This window comes from Hyperolius riggenbachi, chromosome 2, assembly GCF_040937935.1.
Source record: "Hyperolius riggenbachi isolate aHypRig1 chromosome 2, aHypRig1.pri, whole genome shotgun sequence".
Taxonomy (NCBI): Eukaryota; Metazoa; Chordata; class Amphibia; order Anura; family Hyperoliidae; genus Hyperolius; species Hyperolius riggenbachi.
In genome coordinates this window covers 156,358,906-156,375,590 of record NC_090647.1, presented here as the reverse complement: position 1 = coordinate 156,375,590, position 16,685 = coordinate 156,358,906, and the positions used below count along the sequence as shown (strand labels likewise).

The window sequence follows — 16,685 nt, the reverse complement described above, 5'->3', positions numbered from 1 at the left end:
TTTTTTCACTTTTTTCGATTAGATAATTTTGTTTGACTATTCCGTTAGATCGAATATAAAGATTTTTCCAACATGTCCTATCTGACTTTTATTGAAAAAACTAAATATAATGGTTTGTTTTTCTTGATCTAAAAAAAAAAGAGAGATTCATTTCGACTTTCATTTGATTCAATCATTTTGGTCGAATAAATGGGAAAATCAAATGTTTTTATTGTACCGTGTATGGGCACCATTAAAGTGATGACACATTGTACAATCTAGGTTGAAAGATTTTTTATTTGTAACAATCTGTATTGCACAATCTTAGTCAATCTTATTACATTCAAGTGCCATAAGAGTAAGTTCAAAGGGACAGATGAACCAAATGCCACCCAACAACTGGGGATCTGCTGCATGTGCAACTGAGTATGAATATACACATAGGCAATGTGGGTTGGAAGTTGCCTAGCAGGCATTAAACACAAGTGACAGGAACAGCTGACAGGAAGTCAATACACAGATTATAAATCCCACATATATAACAACTGAGCTGATCTGGAGGAGTATAAGAAACACGGCATGCTGGTAACTCTAATCTAGAAGCAATTACATAAATGAAGAAATAATTATTTGTAATACTCATCTCACTTTATCTCTATAATGACTAGGTTTAGAATAATTGTTTGTGATCTACATATTTTGTCAACATATTTGAAGCGCATTAATATTTTCACTAGGAAAATTATTCGTAGCCTTAGTCTATAGCCTTAGTCTATAAAAGTGCCTGCAGATATTCAGTCAAAATCATAGGCACCCATGATTTTGACTGAATATCTGCAGGCACTTTTGTTGATCTGAGGAAGCGGGCAGAGACCAGTGAAATGCGTTATCTTTTTAAAAACCTTGCTTGAATAAGAACTTTACCTAATCAAAACCCCCTGTTTTCTCTGGGTTTTGCATCTGGAAGAGGTAAGGTACCTGGTTCTTTTATTTAATATTGTAAAATTTGTCATATAAAGGATATCTCATGTAAATATTTTCGGGCACCACCACCTACTAGTTGCCCATCAGGACCTAGAATTCCAAGCCGGGACAGTAATTTCCCCACAGGCAATAAATGGTGGTTGAAGGGCCTGCAACCAACCTTTGTGAGAATAATTACTTCTGTACTTTACAGAAATACCCATTACCTTCTGATATTGCACCATTTCGCTCCTGGTCTCTCCTGTCACACAGGCAACCAAGGTTCCCCCACAGTGACCGTTCCTATTTCTCTAAACCTTATGGCTGCACTGTCAATCAGGCAGCATGGCTCCACAAGGGATCATAGTCACAAAGTCCTCTGGCATCACCAACACAGAAAATCTTATGAAACTTAGAGATGGCAGGCTACAAGCAAGATTAAAGATTCTTTAAGCAACATAGAAGAATACAACTAGCAAGGTGACTCCTTGCTCATTTGCCACTAAAGTAGGAGCCAATAAGCACACTGTGTTCTACTACATTTTATCTATTTTTACTTATGAGTTCAAAGTCTTCAGGCCTCCCAAAACCGGTAAAAAGTGTGCTCACAGAACTCTGGAAAGAAGGGCGCCGCCATAGATACCAATAATAAAAGCCACGATTAGCGGCAATAGGCAGAAATTTGGGCACCCGAGGGTACACGATAAAATAGTGGATGCCAGGGCTGCCCACTATGCAAATTGCTGCTGTAAATAGCTGTAATTTGCATAGCAAGCTGCCCCAGAGACAAATTTCCATCTCTTGCTGCTAATCGCAGCTTTGCGGCACAGATATTTTAGTGTTAGAAGTGGGAGTGGCTTAGGGGTTAAGGTTAGGCACCATGGGGGGGCTTAAAGGCTATCCACCACCAGGGGAGGTTGAGGGTTAGGCAACACTGGGGGTTAGGCACTACCGAGGAGGGTTAACCACTTCACCACTGAGGGGGTTTACCCCCTGACCACCAGAGCAATTTTCACCTTTCAGCGCTCCTTCCATCCATTCGTCTATAACTTTATCATTACTTATCACAATTAAACGATCTATATCTTGTTTTTTCCACCACTAATTAGGCTTTCTTTAGGTGGGACATTATGCCAATAATTATTTTATTCTAAATGTGTTTAAATGGGAAAATAGGAAAAATCTGGGAAAAAATTAATTATTTTTCAGTTTTCAGCCATTATAGTTTTTAATTAATGCATGCTACTGTAATTAAAACCCACGAAATGTATTTGCCCTTTTGTCTCGGTTATAAAACTGTTATAAAATTGTCCCTATCACAATGTTTGGCGCCAATATTTTATTTGGAAATAAAGGTGCATTTTTTTCAGTTTTGCGTCCATCCCTAATTACAAGCCCATAGTTTATAAAGTAACAGTGTTGTACCCTCCTGACATAAATATTTAAAAAGTTCAGTCCCTAAGGTAACTATTTATGTATTTTTTTTTATTGTACATTTTTTTATTTTTTTTTAATTACAAAAAAAAAAAAATTGGGAGTGTGGGAGGTAATGAGTTAATTTTTTGTGTAAAAGTAATTTATTTGTATGTGAAAAATGTGTAGGGTGTAGTTTTACAATTTGGCCACAAGATGGCCAAAGTAACTTTTTGTTTTAATGCGACTTCCAAACATCCTTCCGGAAGCTTGGAGGAAGTACTTGGAGGCTGGGTAAGATCACAATGATCGCGCTGCCCATTGGAGAGCAGCGGATCATTGCGGGGCTTAGATCAACGAACGGGAATGGATTTTCCCGTTCATTGATCTCCGGGCAAGCGGGCGGCGGCGTGTTTACTAGCGGCGGGCGGCGTGTTTACGAGCGGGAGCGCGGACAGCGGCGGGAGTGCGCAAAGTACGGATTTCTCCGTCCCTGGGGGTTAAAGGATGGAAAAAGGGACGGAGAAATTCGTACGCGTGGGGGGAAAGTGGTTAAAGGTTAGGAATTGGTAGCAGTAGGGTTAAGGGTTAGGCATCAGTAGAGGGAGAGTTTAGGGATAGGGAGGGATCAGTAGGAGGAGGGTTAAGAGTTAGGCATCGGTAGAGGGAGGGTTACCTGTTAGCAAGCAGTAGAGGGAGGGTACTGTGTGATAGTAGAGTTAGGTTAGGTCATAAATTACCGATATTTTACTATCACAATTAAATAGAAGAATATCTGTAATTTTACTGAAATTCTACTAGCAGCAATATCCAGCGCCCTTTTTTTCCTGGCGCTTTTATTACATGTACGCTTCTCCTCCTGCACCTGTTGCTCCGCCTCCTCCAAACATATTGATGGAACTCTCTACTGGTTTATGCATAGAACTTGACAGCAAAAATATGAAAATTTGCAATAAAACAGGCATTATGGAGTTTAATGAATCATCCTTATTATCTGCAATTAGGAATGGTCAATGAGCTGCAAATCATTTTGAGTTGATGCAGCATTATGCAAAGTTTGTATGCAAATTTATGCAGCTTGAACGTAAACCAATCAAATCCTGCTGAGGTAAAATTAAAGTGGTCCATTTTTAAGCTGCATAAATTTGCATACAAAATTTGCATAATCTTGCATCAGCTTGAAAATTATTTGTATCTCATTAACCATCCCTATTTGCAACTACGATTACTTTATTGTGTTTCATTTATATTCTAGTCTCTCAATAAAAGACCATTTCGAAATAGAAAATTAAATTGTATTTGGTAAATCAAGCAAGATTTTTGCCTTTTAACGTGCGTGATATTGACCAGAAACAAATTCCTACATTATTACTTGCTGTGTTTGGATTTGTACTATGTACTCCTCTTGTTCTGTATACTTTTACCAGGAGGAGATTGTTTATTTAGCCGTGTTTGAACAGTGTGCAGCTATTGAACACATGGAGCAATGTTCTTGTGCCAACACTTGATAGCATCATATTTTACTGATAATTAAAAGCTGATTTCAACAGATCTAGTCCAAGGAATGTTCAATACCTCATTGACTAGCTTTTACATTACTGTCCGTAAATTGTTTTGGTTGACCTTGGCTGATCTTTCGCGGAAACAGTATTAGAGATGGGAATGTGGATTAGTGAATGAAAGTCTGTGTAATACGTAAAGTATACACCCATCTGTACATCTGTATCAATGGGGAACCCAACGGTAGAGATAAGAAAAGGTCATATAGCCTGAGACTATTTCATTTATCTGCTGACTGCAAATTGCTCATGATCTGCGCTTCTTGGCTGATGGCATTAATTTTTCAGACCTCTCTGTCTTCACATTTCACTGCTTGTTTTTCATCACATGAATAAATTAAACCCTTTTAAGCTAAATTTTAGCTTGGTCGTATATTTTGTTTGGGTAGGTAATGCTCCTGCTTAGGGGATAAGTACAATCTATTATTGCATTTTACTTTTATCCATATTTAAACCGCCAGAAAGCCACATGACACTTCCGTGCCTTTTTGTTTACTTTTTCTTTTTACTATCTTGCATTATTTATTCAATGAGATTGAGGGAATTCCAGTAATGTCAATAATCACCTGTATACAATGGCAGCTTACGCACACGTGGTGTTTTTTTTAAAAGGCTCTCCAAAAGAAAATGCTGAACAGACAAAAGCATTGCTCCTCACTGTATGTGTGACCACTACTAAGTGTACTGTAAAGTACATATGGTATGTCATAGAGGTCTTGCTGGTGTAGGAGCAGGGGTGTAGCCAGAAATCATGAGGCCCCATAGCAAAATATTGATTGGGCTCCCCAAAAATATAAGGTACCTTTGATCCCCAGGTAGCCCCTGGTATACAGAGCTAGAGGCACCGGCCAGTATTTTGTAGCCCCCAGTATAAGTAGCCAAATTAGCCCCCCAGTATAGGTAGTTCCACAGTATAGGTAAATTAGCACCCCAACCAAAGTCCCCACCCCACACGCACACACAGTGTAGGTGGCCAGATTAGCACCGCAGTATAGGTACCGCCCAGAGGTATGTAGTCCTCAATATAGGTAGCCAAATTACCCCCCCCCCCCCCCCCCCCCTAGTGTAGGTAGACATACAGTACAGGTAGCTAGATTAGCTAACCAGTGTAAGTAGTCAGGTGAGCACTCCAGTATAAGAAGCTCCACAGTATAGGTAGCCAGATTAGCCCCTCAGTATAGATAGCCAGATCAGCCCCCAGTATATGTAACCCACTAGTAAGTAGCCACATTAGCCACCTCTCAGTAGAGGTAGCCATATTAACCCCTGGTATAGGTAGCCAGATTAACTCCCAATATAGGTTGTCCCAAAATATAGGCAGCCAGATGAGTCCTCCAAGTATTGTTACCCCCCAATTGCAGAGTACAGAGTTGAGGGCTGGAGAGAAGTGATATACCTCTCTGGGCAATCTACAATCTACCTATAATTATAGTGCCCCCGGTCTTCATGTAACTAACGTAAGGAGAGAGGGAGCTGTAGTCACGGATAGGAGGACACTAGGAGGAGGATAGATCACTAGTTGAGCCCATTCACTACTCTGCGCCTCGGGGGCCCAACACAGGTCTCTATGATGCTCGCTACAGACCCCCTTATTTACGGTCAGCTCCAGTGTTTCTCAGCATTTTATTGGTATGTACCCTTTTTAAAACCCTGCACTTACCAAGTACCCCCTAGCACAGTAAACATTATCACAAGTACCCCTTGACAAATATATATTTAATTGTAGTACATGATAATTGGTTCTAAACAATTTCCAAGCATTTACTATTGCTTTTAAAGCGGGCCCAAACCAAACATTTTTTTAATTCAAAATATTTAGTTGCACCACTCTGACACATACAAATATAAATAAACACTCCTTCAAGCCTATGAGCATTTCAGTGCATGCTTTTCACCCTCCTCTTTGCATAACTAGGGTTACACAGGGGGCAGCCATTAGCAATTCCTCCTTTGCTGGACACCATCTACTCCACTAGTTTGCCGGATTATTTGCCGGCAATATGAAAGGAAGGGAGGGGTTCCTCCAATAAATGTAAAATATTTTATATTTGTCATCATGCAGCTGAAAAAAGGCTGCTATTTATTATTATAATTTAGAAAATAGATTTTATTTCTGAAATCTTGTATTTTTAGTTTGGGTCCACTTTAACTAAACACTAATTTAATGTTGTTTAAACAAGATTTATCATTTCCTAAAATTCTAAATATTTGTTATTCTTGGTTAAGTATATTAAGCCCGAGTACCCCCTGGAACCATCACAAGTACCCCCCGGGGTACGCGTACCACACGTTGAGAACCTAGGAGCTAGACCACCAGACGGCCTCTTGGCAACAGGCCCCATATGGCTGTTGTGGTGATCCCTGAATCACTATGTAAGAGAACGCTGGCCTTCTCTCTTTCATGGTGGCTTCAGCATTTGTCCTTCTTGAGGCACCACGTGCTCAAGTACATTTTTACGATTTCAGGTGTGTATGAGCACATAGTCTGGATTTCTTTATACTCATTGTGCTGTGTTATCTGATAAACTTTCTTTAGAGAACATGTAGCTATACCTTTGCGCTCAGATGACAGGCACAGATATAAAAAAGGCAACAGTTGATGCCAATTATTCATGAAGACATGTTTATCTCAGCTCTCGGTGAAAGGTGCTCTGCATAGCAGAATCTGTTGTCATTCCAAAGAACTCTAAGCTATGGAATCAAATGTTTCAGTCTTGGATATATAGAGATTTTAAGTGACTTGTGTCTGATAAAAATGAATGTTTGCCACCAAGAACAGGCAGTGCCTATGACTAATACTGCCCGTAGTAGTTCAACCTTTATGCTTTTTTTCCCCCAAGATCTATGTCTAAAAAAAAGTATTTGAACATTAGAAAATGCTCACAATAAGCTTTACTTTCCCCTTATTCCCATCAGAGTTCTTTTTCTGGACATCATTGGGCAGGAAATCAGCTGTAAAGCACTGCAGCTTTGTGTCTGTCTTCATTGCTTGATGAAAACTGACAACCTATGCTTTCTCAGAAGTCTCTATGTGGCATACAGTGCAGTATATTCGGATATCGATATTTATCTTACATTGTGATGTGGTCCCCTGACAATTTGCATGCTGCTAAAATTTCCCAGCAACATGATTACCATGAGAAAAAGGGATGCATGTATGCTTGTTAGCAGCCTCCCCAGTAGCACAGCTCATTATGCCCCCTCCTGTTCCTCTACACTTTATAGCAAGAACCATTTCTTACCAAAGAGTTCTAAAATTGCAAAGATTAATGGTACGCATAATTCAGCTTCCTTAATCTGCTTTTTTGTGCTTATAAATATCAGGAAATCAACAGTCTTCCTAATAGCTGGGCAAAGAGCCCAGTTCAGCGCAGATAATTACTACAGCAGCAAAATTAGCATCAATGTGCTGTCTGGACTCCAAACATAGTACTGTTGTCATGCAAGTTAAATACAGCATGCGCACGCCGCATACTACGCGTCGTAGTGTTGTGTAACGTGTGGTGCTAAGTTACGTGCGCTCCTTTTGAAAGTGCACAAGTGCCTTACAAGGTACTCGCGCTCCTTCATTTAGCGTGAGATGTAAAGTATCACTACCACGATACTTCACAAGCATGGCCGCTACTATATTAGTTGACGTAGTAGTGGCCCCAGTAGTGAAGTATCGCGGTCATGATACATCACAACTCGCAACAGATGAAGAAACGCGAGTACCTTGTAAGGAACGCACATCCTCTCAAAAGGAGCACCCGTAACTTAGCACAGCACGCTATGCAGCACTACCGGGCGTAGCACTGCATGCTGTATTTAACTCGCAAGGCTGGCTTTTAACTCACGCTATAGCAGCCAATCTTAATGAATCAATTTTATGTATAACACTGGCACGCGCTAAAAAAATTCTATAGCAGTTTATTAGACATATAAAAAGAAAGAATTAAATCACTCTCCACACGCTTTCAACACTCACACATACTTCAGAGAGGCCTCTCTGTTCCGCCTGCCTAACTACTGCCACTAACATATATCTTAAAATTCAAAAGTCTTTTAAGGGGATTTATATTCAATCTATTGTCATATTGTTCATTTCTGGTAAATGAGTCTAATGGTCTTCAATGTTAAAAAGTCTTTCCAGTTCAAGAGTGTAGTTTCCTGTATAAATGGATTACATTCAGACCAGCGATATTGATACACTCACGTGCTCCCCGGTATTGGGTTTGTCACTCTTTAGATTTACTTGGGATCCTGACTGGTTACCGTTCCTATGTAGGTCTCACCAGGCTCAGCGTCCTCCGGTTTCTCTCCTATGCCCGCCGCTCGCCAAACTGATACCTTTGTGCAGCATACGTCACCTCCGCATCCACTACGGAAGTGCGCCCGCTGTGTTCTCCGTCTATTGGCTTCTCGCGTGCACTGCTTCTTGGTGACGTCACCTCTCTAGGCTGTTGGAACTTCGCTGGCGGCTGTTGCGCGCTAACAGTCCGCTTCTTCCAAAACCTATGCAGATTTCTGTGGGCAATTCATATGCTTTTATTGTAACCTCTACGCGTTTCTGCCGATAACTCGTCGGCCTTCTTCAGGAGGGTTTCAGATTATGGGGCACTCTGAGCTGGTCGTATTTTTTAGTCCCTTTGACCTCAGAAATTATCCGCCCCTCATTTCCTAGGGGTGTGGTAATCCAGTCACATGATGTGGTCTCCATTTTCTTGTAGTCCAGGTATTAAAATTTACTCATAAAAGCATAGTCTTACATCTAACACATCTCTCCACTATCACTTTATTCCTCATTCATTATAATTCTAAAATACCCCACATTGCCTCTATACCCAGTCTTTTATTATATAAAATAGTACAAGCTATAATCTTTATCAAAAAAATGCAAATAGCTCCATTTCACTATTTAGCCCTCTTGGGATAATTGTATCCAACTGGTAAATCCATTTTGACTCATTTCTTGACATCTTCTGGATGTAATCACCCCCCCTTCTACCACGGTTTATTACCTCCAATCCAAAGAAGATGGTTCCCCTCAAGCTCCCTCCATGTTTTTCTTTATAATGTTTTGACAATGGATGTGTTATATTTTGTTTCCCAATTTTATTAAAATGTTCTGCTATCCTACTTTGCAGGGCCCTCTTTGTCCTCCCTATATACCTTTTATGGCAGGGACATTGTATACAATAAATTACCCCACATGTGGTACAAGTTATCTGATCTTTGATCTTGTATTTAACAGAATCTGGCGCCTCTACCTCTATTATTCTACCTGGATTACTGGTTCTCCTACAGTTCAGGCAAAAGCCGCATCTCATGAAACCCACCCTGCCCCTTCCCCTCCCACTCTAGCCAATTCCCCCCTATATTCATTTGCTGCAGTGGCTATCGATAGTCCAATGTTTGGGGCCCTTTTGAAGATAACTTGTGGTCTCTCAGGTATCAGTTCTCCCAGGATTTTATCCTGTTTTAGGACATCCCAGTGTTTATTAATGATATTCCTTACTTTCTTCGATTGTACACTATATTGTAATGTCAAACTGAAATCATTTCCATCCCAGTCTTGTTTCCTACTCATACTTAACAATTCTTCACGATCCCTTTGTCGGACCGTCTCTCTAGACTGTTCCACTTTCTCTACCGGATATCCCTTCTCCAGGAGGCACTTCTCCAGCTTGCTTGCCTCCAGGTCATAGTCCTTTATATTCGTACAATTACGGCGCAATCTGGAGAACTGTCCCCTGGGAACCTCATGTAGCCACCTAGGTAGATGGCAGCTTGTATATAAGATGTAGCTGTTGACATCAACAGCCTTTTGAAAGGTTCTAGTGCTCAAACATTCCTTGTCCACAAATATTTCCAAATCCAGGAAATTTACCCTGTCTCTACTGGTTTCGGTAGTGAATCTGATTTTCCAATCGTTACTATTGATCATGTTGATGTACCTGTCCAGGGATATCTGGTTGCCCCGCCATATCATCAGCACATCGTCGATGAAACGGCGCCATAGGACCAGGTCCGCACCGTATTCCTCATTTCCGTACACAGATGTCTCCTCCCAATATGACATAAATAAATTTGCATATGAGGGTGCGAACCTGGTCCCCATCGCCGTTCCACCGACCTGTAGGTACCAGCAACCATCATACTCGAAATAATTATGTTCTAAAATAAATTTTATGGATCTCAGGATAAAATCCCTCTGAGCATCAGTCATTGCATCGTCATGTTCCAAATAAAACTTAACTGCTTCTAGTCCTCTTTTGTGTTCAATAACAGTGTATAGAGAGGACACGTCCAAAGTGCATAATATCCACTCCTTATCCCACTGCAAACCGCCCAGAGTAGTCAACACCTCCTTGGTATCCTTAATGTAAGCTTTAGTTTCCTTTACATATTTTTGTAGAAATGTGTCGACATATCTGGACGTCGGGGATTCTAAACCATAAAGAATATGACTTTCTAATGGTACAACATCCGAGAAGGCCACTATTTTATCATCTGCCAAAAGTGCACAAGAACCTGACAAACCCACCGGGGAGACCCATAGTGTCGGGGGTGGGATCTCTCACTGCGAACCTATCCAGATATGTCGACACATTTCTACAAAAATATGTAAAGGAAACTAAAGCTTACATTAAGGATACCAAGGAGGTGTTGACTACTCTGGGCGGTTTGCAGTGGGATAAGGAGTGGATATTATGCACTTTGGACGTGTCCTCTCTATACACTGTTATTGAACACAAAAGAGGACTAGAAGCAGTTAAGTTTTATTTGGAACATGACGATGCAATGACTGATGCTCAGAGGGATTTTATCCTGAGATCCATAAAATTTATTTTAGAACATAATTATTTCGAGTATAATGGTTGCTGGTACCTACAGGTCGGTGGAACGGCGATGGGGACCAGGTTCGCACCCTCATATGCAAATTTATTTATGTCATATTGGGAGGAGACATCTGTGTACGGAAATGAGGAATACGGTGCGGACCTGGTCCTATGGCGCCGTTTCATCGACGATGTGCTGATGATATGGCGGGGCAACCAGATATCCCTGGACAGGTACATCAACATGATCAATAGTAACGATTGGAAAATCAGATTCACTACCGAAACCAGTAGAGACAGGGTAAATTTCCTGGATTTGGAAATATTTGTGGACAAGGAATGTTTGAGCACTAGAACCTTTCAAAAGGCTGTTGATGTCAACAGCTACATCTTATATACAAGCTGCCATCTACCTAGGTGGCTAAATGAGGTTCCCAGGGGACAGTTCTCCAGATTGCGCCGTAATTGTACGAATATAAAGGACTATGACCTGGAGGCAAGCAAGCTGGAGAAGTGCCTCCTGGAGAAGGGATATCCGGTAGAGAAAGTGGAACAGTCTAGAGAGACGGTCCGACAAAGGGATCGTGAAGAATTGTTAAATATGAGTAGGAAACAAGACTGGGATGGAAATGATTTCAGTTTGACATTACAATATAGTGTACAATCGAAGAAAGTAAGGAATATCATTAATAAACACTGGGATGTCCTAAAACAGGATAAAATCCTGGGAGAACTGATACCTGAGAGACCACAAGTTATCTTCAAAAGGGCCCCAAACATTGGACTATCGATAGCCACTGCAGCAAATGAATATAGGGAGGAATTGGCTGAGAGTGGGAGGGGAAGGGGCAGGGTGGGTTTCATGAGATGCGGCTTTTGCCTGAACTGTAGGAGAACCAGTAATCCAGGTAGAATAATAGAGGTAGAGGCGCCAGATTCTGTTAAATACAAGATCAAAGATCAGATAACTTGTACCACATGTGGGGTAATTTATTGTATACAATGTCCCTGCCATAAAAGGTATATAGGGAGGACAAAGAGGGCCCTGCAAAGTAGGATAGCAGAACATTTTAATAAAATTGGGAAACAAAATATAACACATCCATTGTCAAAACATTATAAAGAAAAACATGGAGGGAGCTTGAGGGGAACCATCTTCTTTGGATTGGAGGTAATAAACCGTGGTAGAAGGGGGGGTGATTACATCCAGAAGATGTCAAGAAATGAGTCAAAATGGATTTACCAGTTGGATACAATTATCCCAAGAGGGCTAAATAGTGAAATGGAGCTATTTGCATTTTTTTGATAAAGATTATAGCTTGTACTATTTTATATAATAAAAGACTGGGTATAGAGGCAATGTGGGGTATTTTAGAATTATAATGAATGAGGAATAAAGTGATAGTGGAGAGATGTGTTAGATGTAAGACTATGCTTTTATGAGTAAATTTTAATACCTGGACTACAAGAAAATGGAGACCACATCATGTGACTGGATTACCACACCCCTAGGAAATGAGGGGCGGATAATTTCTGAGGTCAAAGGGACTATAAAATACGACCAGCTCAGAGTGCCCCATAATCTGAAACCCTCCTGAAGAAGGCCGACGAGTTATCGGCAGAAACGCGTAGAGGTTACAATAAAAGCATATGAGTTGCCCACAGAAATCTGCATAGGTTTTGGAAGAAGCGGACTGTTAGCGCGCAACAGCCGCCAGCGAAGTTCCAACAGCCTAGAGAGGTGACGTCACCAAGAAGCAGTGCACGCGAGAAGCCAATAGACGGAGAACGCAGCGGGCGCACTTCCGTAGTGGATGCGGAGGTGACGTATGCTGCACAAAGGTATCAGTTTGGCGAGCGGCGGGCATAGGAGAGAAACCGGAGGACGCTGAGCCTGGTGAGACCTACATAGGAACGGTAACCAGTCAGGATCCCAAGTAAATCTAAAGAGAGTGACAAACCCAATACCGGGGAGCACGTGAGTGTATCAATATCGCTGGTCTGAATGTAATCCATTTATACAGGAAACTACACTCTTGAACTGGAAAGACTTTTTAACATTGAAGACCATTAGACTCATTTACCAGAAATGAACAATATGACAATAGATTGAATATAAATCCCCTTAAAAGACTTTTGAATTTTAAGATATATGTTAGTGGCAGTAGTTAGGCAGGCGGAACAGAGAGGCCTCTCTGAAGTATGTGTGAGTGTTGAAAGCGTGTGGAGAGTGATTTAATTCTTTCTTTTTATATGTCTAATAAACTGCTATAGAATTTTTTTAGCGCGTGCCAGTGTTATACATAAAATTGAATTCTATATTTTGAGGGTTTAGGGATTCCCTCCACGGGTTACGCAGCTTACCATTTAGGATTTTAATATCCAGCGCCAGATAGTGTTGTATTTATAGTATACAAATCTTAATGAATCAACCTGATTGGAACTTAGGGCTGGTTCACACTGACGTCTGTCAGCGTTTTTTCCTGGCGTTCAAGCGCCGCGTTTAAACTGCTTCCAATGTTGTTCTATGAGAGCGTTTTTGTGTTCTCGTTTGTTAGCGTTTTCAATACTTTTTTCAAGCGTCGCAGTTCATAGTGGTCTCTGAGACGTCGCATGTGGCTTCTGGTGGCGGCTGTGTTCAGCAAACATCAGTAGCAAACGCAGAAAAGCGCATGCAACAGCCCACAAACGCATTGTCTTTTGTACGCATACTGGAAGTATATGAGGTTCACAGGAAATGTCCCATAATTCACAGGGAAGGGAGTAGACAGGAAATAACCACAATCCTCTGGGATAAGAAGGAGGAGGAAGAAGAAGGATAGATGCTGACCTCTGTCTCTTTGGAGAACGCTCGTGAACGCTCGTGGATGAGATAGAGGCCAAGCCAGCAATCTGGAACGCAGGCTGTGCAGAGTACAGCAACAATGTACTGAAAAGCAGGGCATGGGAGAGTGTCTGCACACATTTCTTCCCGGATTATGCCAAGAGGTCTCCAGCCACCAGAAAATTAATGAGTGAGTACCAACTCTAATGGCAGGTTTTGTGCGGACTTTCTAGGTTGTGTAAAATACCCTGTAGTGGTGGACCAGAGTAGTGCAGTGCAGATTTAAATCATCTGTGTATAATCATAAGGTGTAAAATACCAGAGTCACCAGACTGCCAATACAAACAGGGTGTTGTGAAAACACAGGATGTTACCAATAAGACTGCTGCTTTCATAGTATTGTTTACAAGTGATTTGCTAGTACTGGTTAGAAGTGGCAATTTTTTTATTTTTTTTGGGAGGTGGGGGTCAATTTGATGACTTAAAAAATTAATATTTTTTTGCCTGTTTATTTATCTTTTTAGTGGCCATTGTTAAGAAGAAATAGAAATCTCTGAGAGATCGCTTCAGTAAAGACTTGAGGGTGCAGCGTTCATCAAGAAGTGGACAGGCTCCATCGAAGTATAGGTTCCATCCATTGTTTGACAGCTTGCAATTCCTGATCCCTTCGCTAGAAATCAGAAAGTACGTTTTTTTTTTCATTTTATATATTTTTTTTCACCACAGCCCCATACACAAACTCAACAGCGGTCCCCTAGGCTCTCACAACTCCTCCCGTGCAACACCCAAAAAAAACTGAAATTACCATCGTGCAAGCAGCTGACAAGACTGACAAGAAGACAACCTACCATTTATTGGTATAAAGCCTACAGTAGTATGGTTTGAGAACAGATACATGCCTATGCACGTCCAATGTAAAAAGAGTGATCAGCACCTTCAATGAAAGTTATGTCAGCCTCCATATCTCTCTCTGCTTTGCGCCACTATGATTTGTAATTTATATGTATTGTTGTTTGCTATTATTGTAGGACTTCAAGTAATGTGAGAACGGTTCGAGGCGAAGAGGAACAGCATGATAGTCAGTCTTCAGAAGAACCGGAAGAATCATTTTCAGGACTATCAGCAAATCAATCTGTACGTGATAATAGTGTTGAGGACAATTCTAAATGCTCCTCTGCAAACCAAGATCCTGGAGAGGGTACTAGTTGTCCTCAATCTATCTCTCCTCAGCCAACCTCACCTGTTTGTGTGAGTCAACGCAGTGAAAGAAGTAGAGCTCCTGCTAATAAAAATACAGAAAATAATGAGGAAGTGATTAAAATGATAAAGGAAGTGTCTACTTGTGTACAGAATGCAATGAGGCCTAAAGATGATCTATCTTATTTTATGCAGTCTCTGGAACTGGATGTGCATAAAGTGCAGAAGCATAAATTGGGGAAGTTAAAAATATTGCTGAAAATAGTTGATTTGTATCTTGAACCGGATGTTCCTGTGCCGAGAGAACAGGCCATATTTTCAATCTGCTCAGCAATCTATGCAATCTTCCCAACCCCCACAATCCAACTATGTATCTCTGTATCCTTTCAATACATCCTCCTCTCAATCTGCATCTTTTCCATACAGTAACTATCAGGCTCAGTCTTGTTCCTTACTTGCAACCATGCAACCATTGCCAAACAATAATGTCCGATCACAACGTATCCCTAGCCAGAGTGCATCTCTTGATTTTGGTCCAGCTGAGGCCCTAGGCTCTTCCTTACAAATGTTGTCCAGATCCTCAACTCCTACAATAGATGATGTGTAAGTCCGGATATTGAAGTAGTACTTTGGAATGTTTAACAAACAAAAAACAAACAGTACTTAGTTTGAGATCAGATAGTACAACCGTTAGTTGTATATACAATTTTTCCCAATACAGTTGAAGAAGTGTTTTAATCACATTCAGTGATTTCTCAAACGATTATTGAGACAAAGTGTCAGTGCACAGAACCGTGACCTCAAAACTGCTGGAGTGCTGCAGCCCAATGTTAGTTCATTTCTTCACAAGAATACCATTGTAGGAAAGATGTAAACATACCTGCTATTATTTCCAGTTTTCCACTTTTCTCAGAAATTTGTACAAAAAGAAGTACATTTATGTCATAGTGGTGAAAACTGCCATGTACTTACCCCTGGGCCTCCTCTATCCTCTAGCAGTCGATCTGTCCACCGCCGCTGCTGCTGACTCCTCTCCACGGCGAGGGACAGATCAGTTGCCAGTGGATGGAGGAAGCCCCGGGCAACGGCATGGCTGTTTTTGCTCACTATCATAGTGAATAAAAACAAAATTTGAGGACATTACATTTTGACTGTCTTTATTCGGGAAAAACCAAATAGAAAGGTGTTATACCACAGTTACAAGCATACATGTATGTTACTACGAACATATACCATATGCACACTAATTTTTTGCAAATGTTGTACAGTTATTACAATTTTATTGCTATATTTCATTTGTTGAAAGTATTCAAAAAGTTGTACTATATTCTGATACATTGCAATAAACAAAAATCGTTCTTTGCACTTTCCAACTGTACACACTCTTTTACACCGTCTATTTCTAATGCAGCTAATAGCTTACAGTTGACTTTTTGTTGTTGGGGGTGGGAGAGGGATTTACAGGTGGTGGAAAACAATCCTTGCCCAGGTAAAGTGTTGTCTCTAGCCAAGAGACAACGCTTTACCTGGTTGTTATCATTGCAGGTGCAAGCCAATCAGCTGGTGTGTAATAATCTCCAAGTTAGATAGTATACCAAAGGCACATTCTACATACCTTCTTGCCCTGGTAAGGCAGTAATTAAAAACATGCTAGGGGATGTACAAATCTGTTTGAGGATATGTCTTCATTAGGTTTGTATGTACAACAAAGGCCTCATACCGATGAAACTGGACAGGGTGTCTCCTAAGGTCTTTAGAGCCATAAAGACAACCTTATTACACCTTTGTGATGTAATGGTATGTACCCATCTGCGATGATGAACAACCCTCTGAGGTCACAACCGCTTCATCAAAAGCATCCTCCAATAAAGGCACTTCAGCTACAGCAGACAAGCCCGCTAATACAAACCCCACTTCCTGGGGAAAACT

General features: G+C 40.9%; 1 protein-coding gene across 3 annotated transcripts in view; it reads right to left on the bottom strand.

Annotated features, from left to right (window-relative positions):
* Positions 1 to 16,685, bottom strand: part of SUCLA2 (succinate-CoA ligase ADP-forming subunit beta) — a 599,900-nt gene that overhangs the window by 293,592 nt on the left and 289,623 nt on the right. The gene's annotated exons all lie outside the window — the stretch shown is intronic.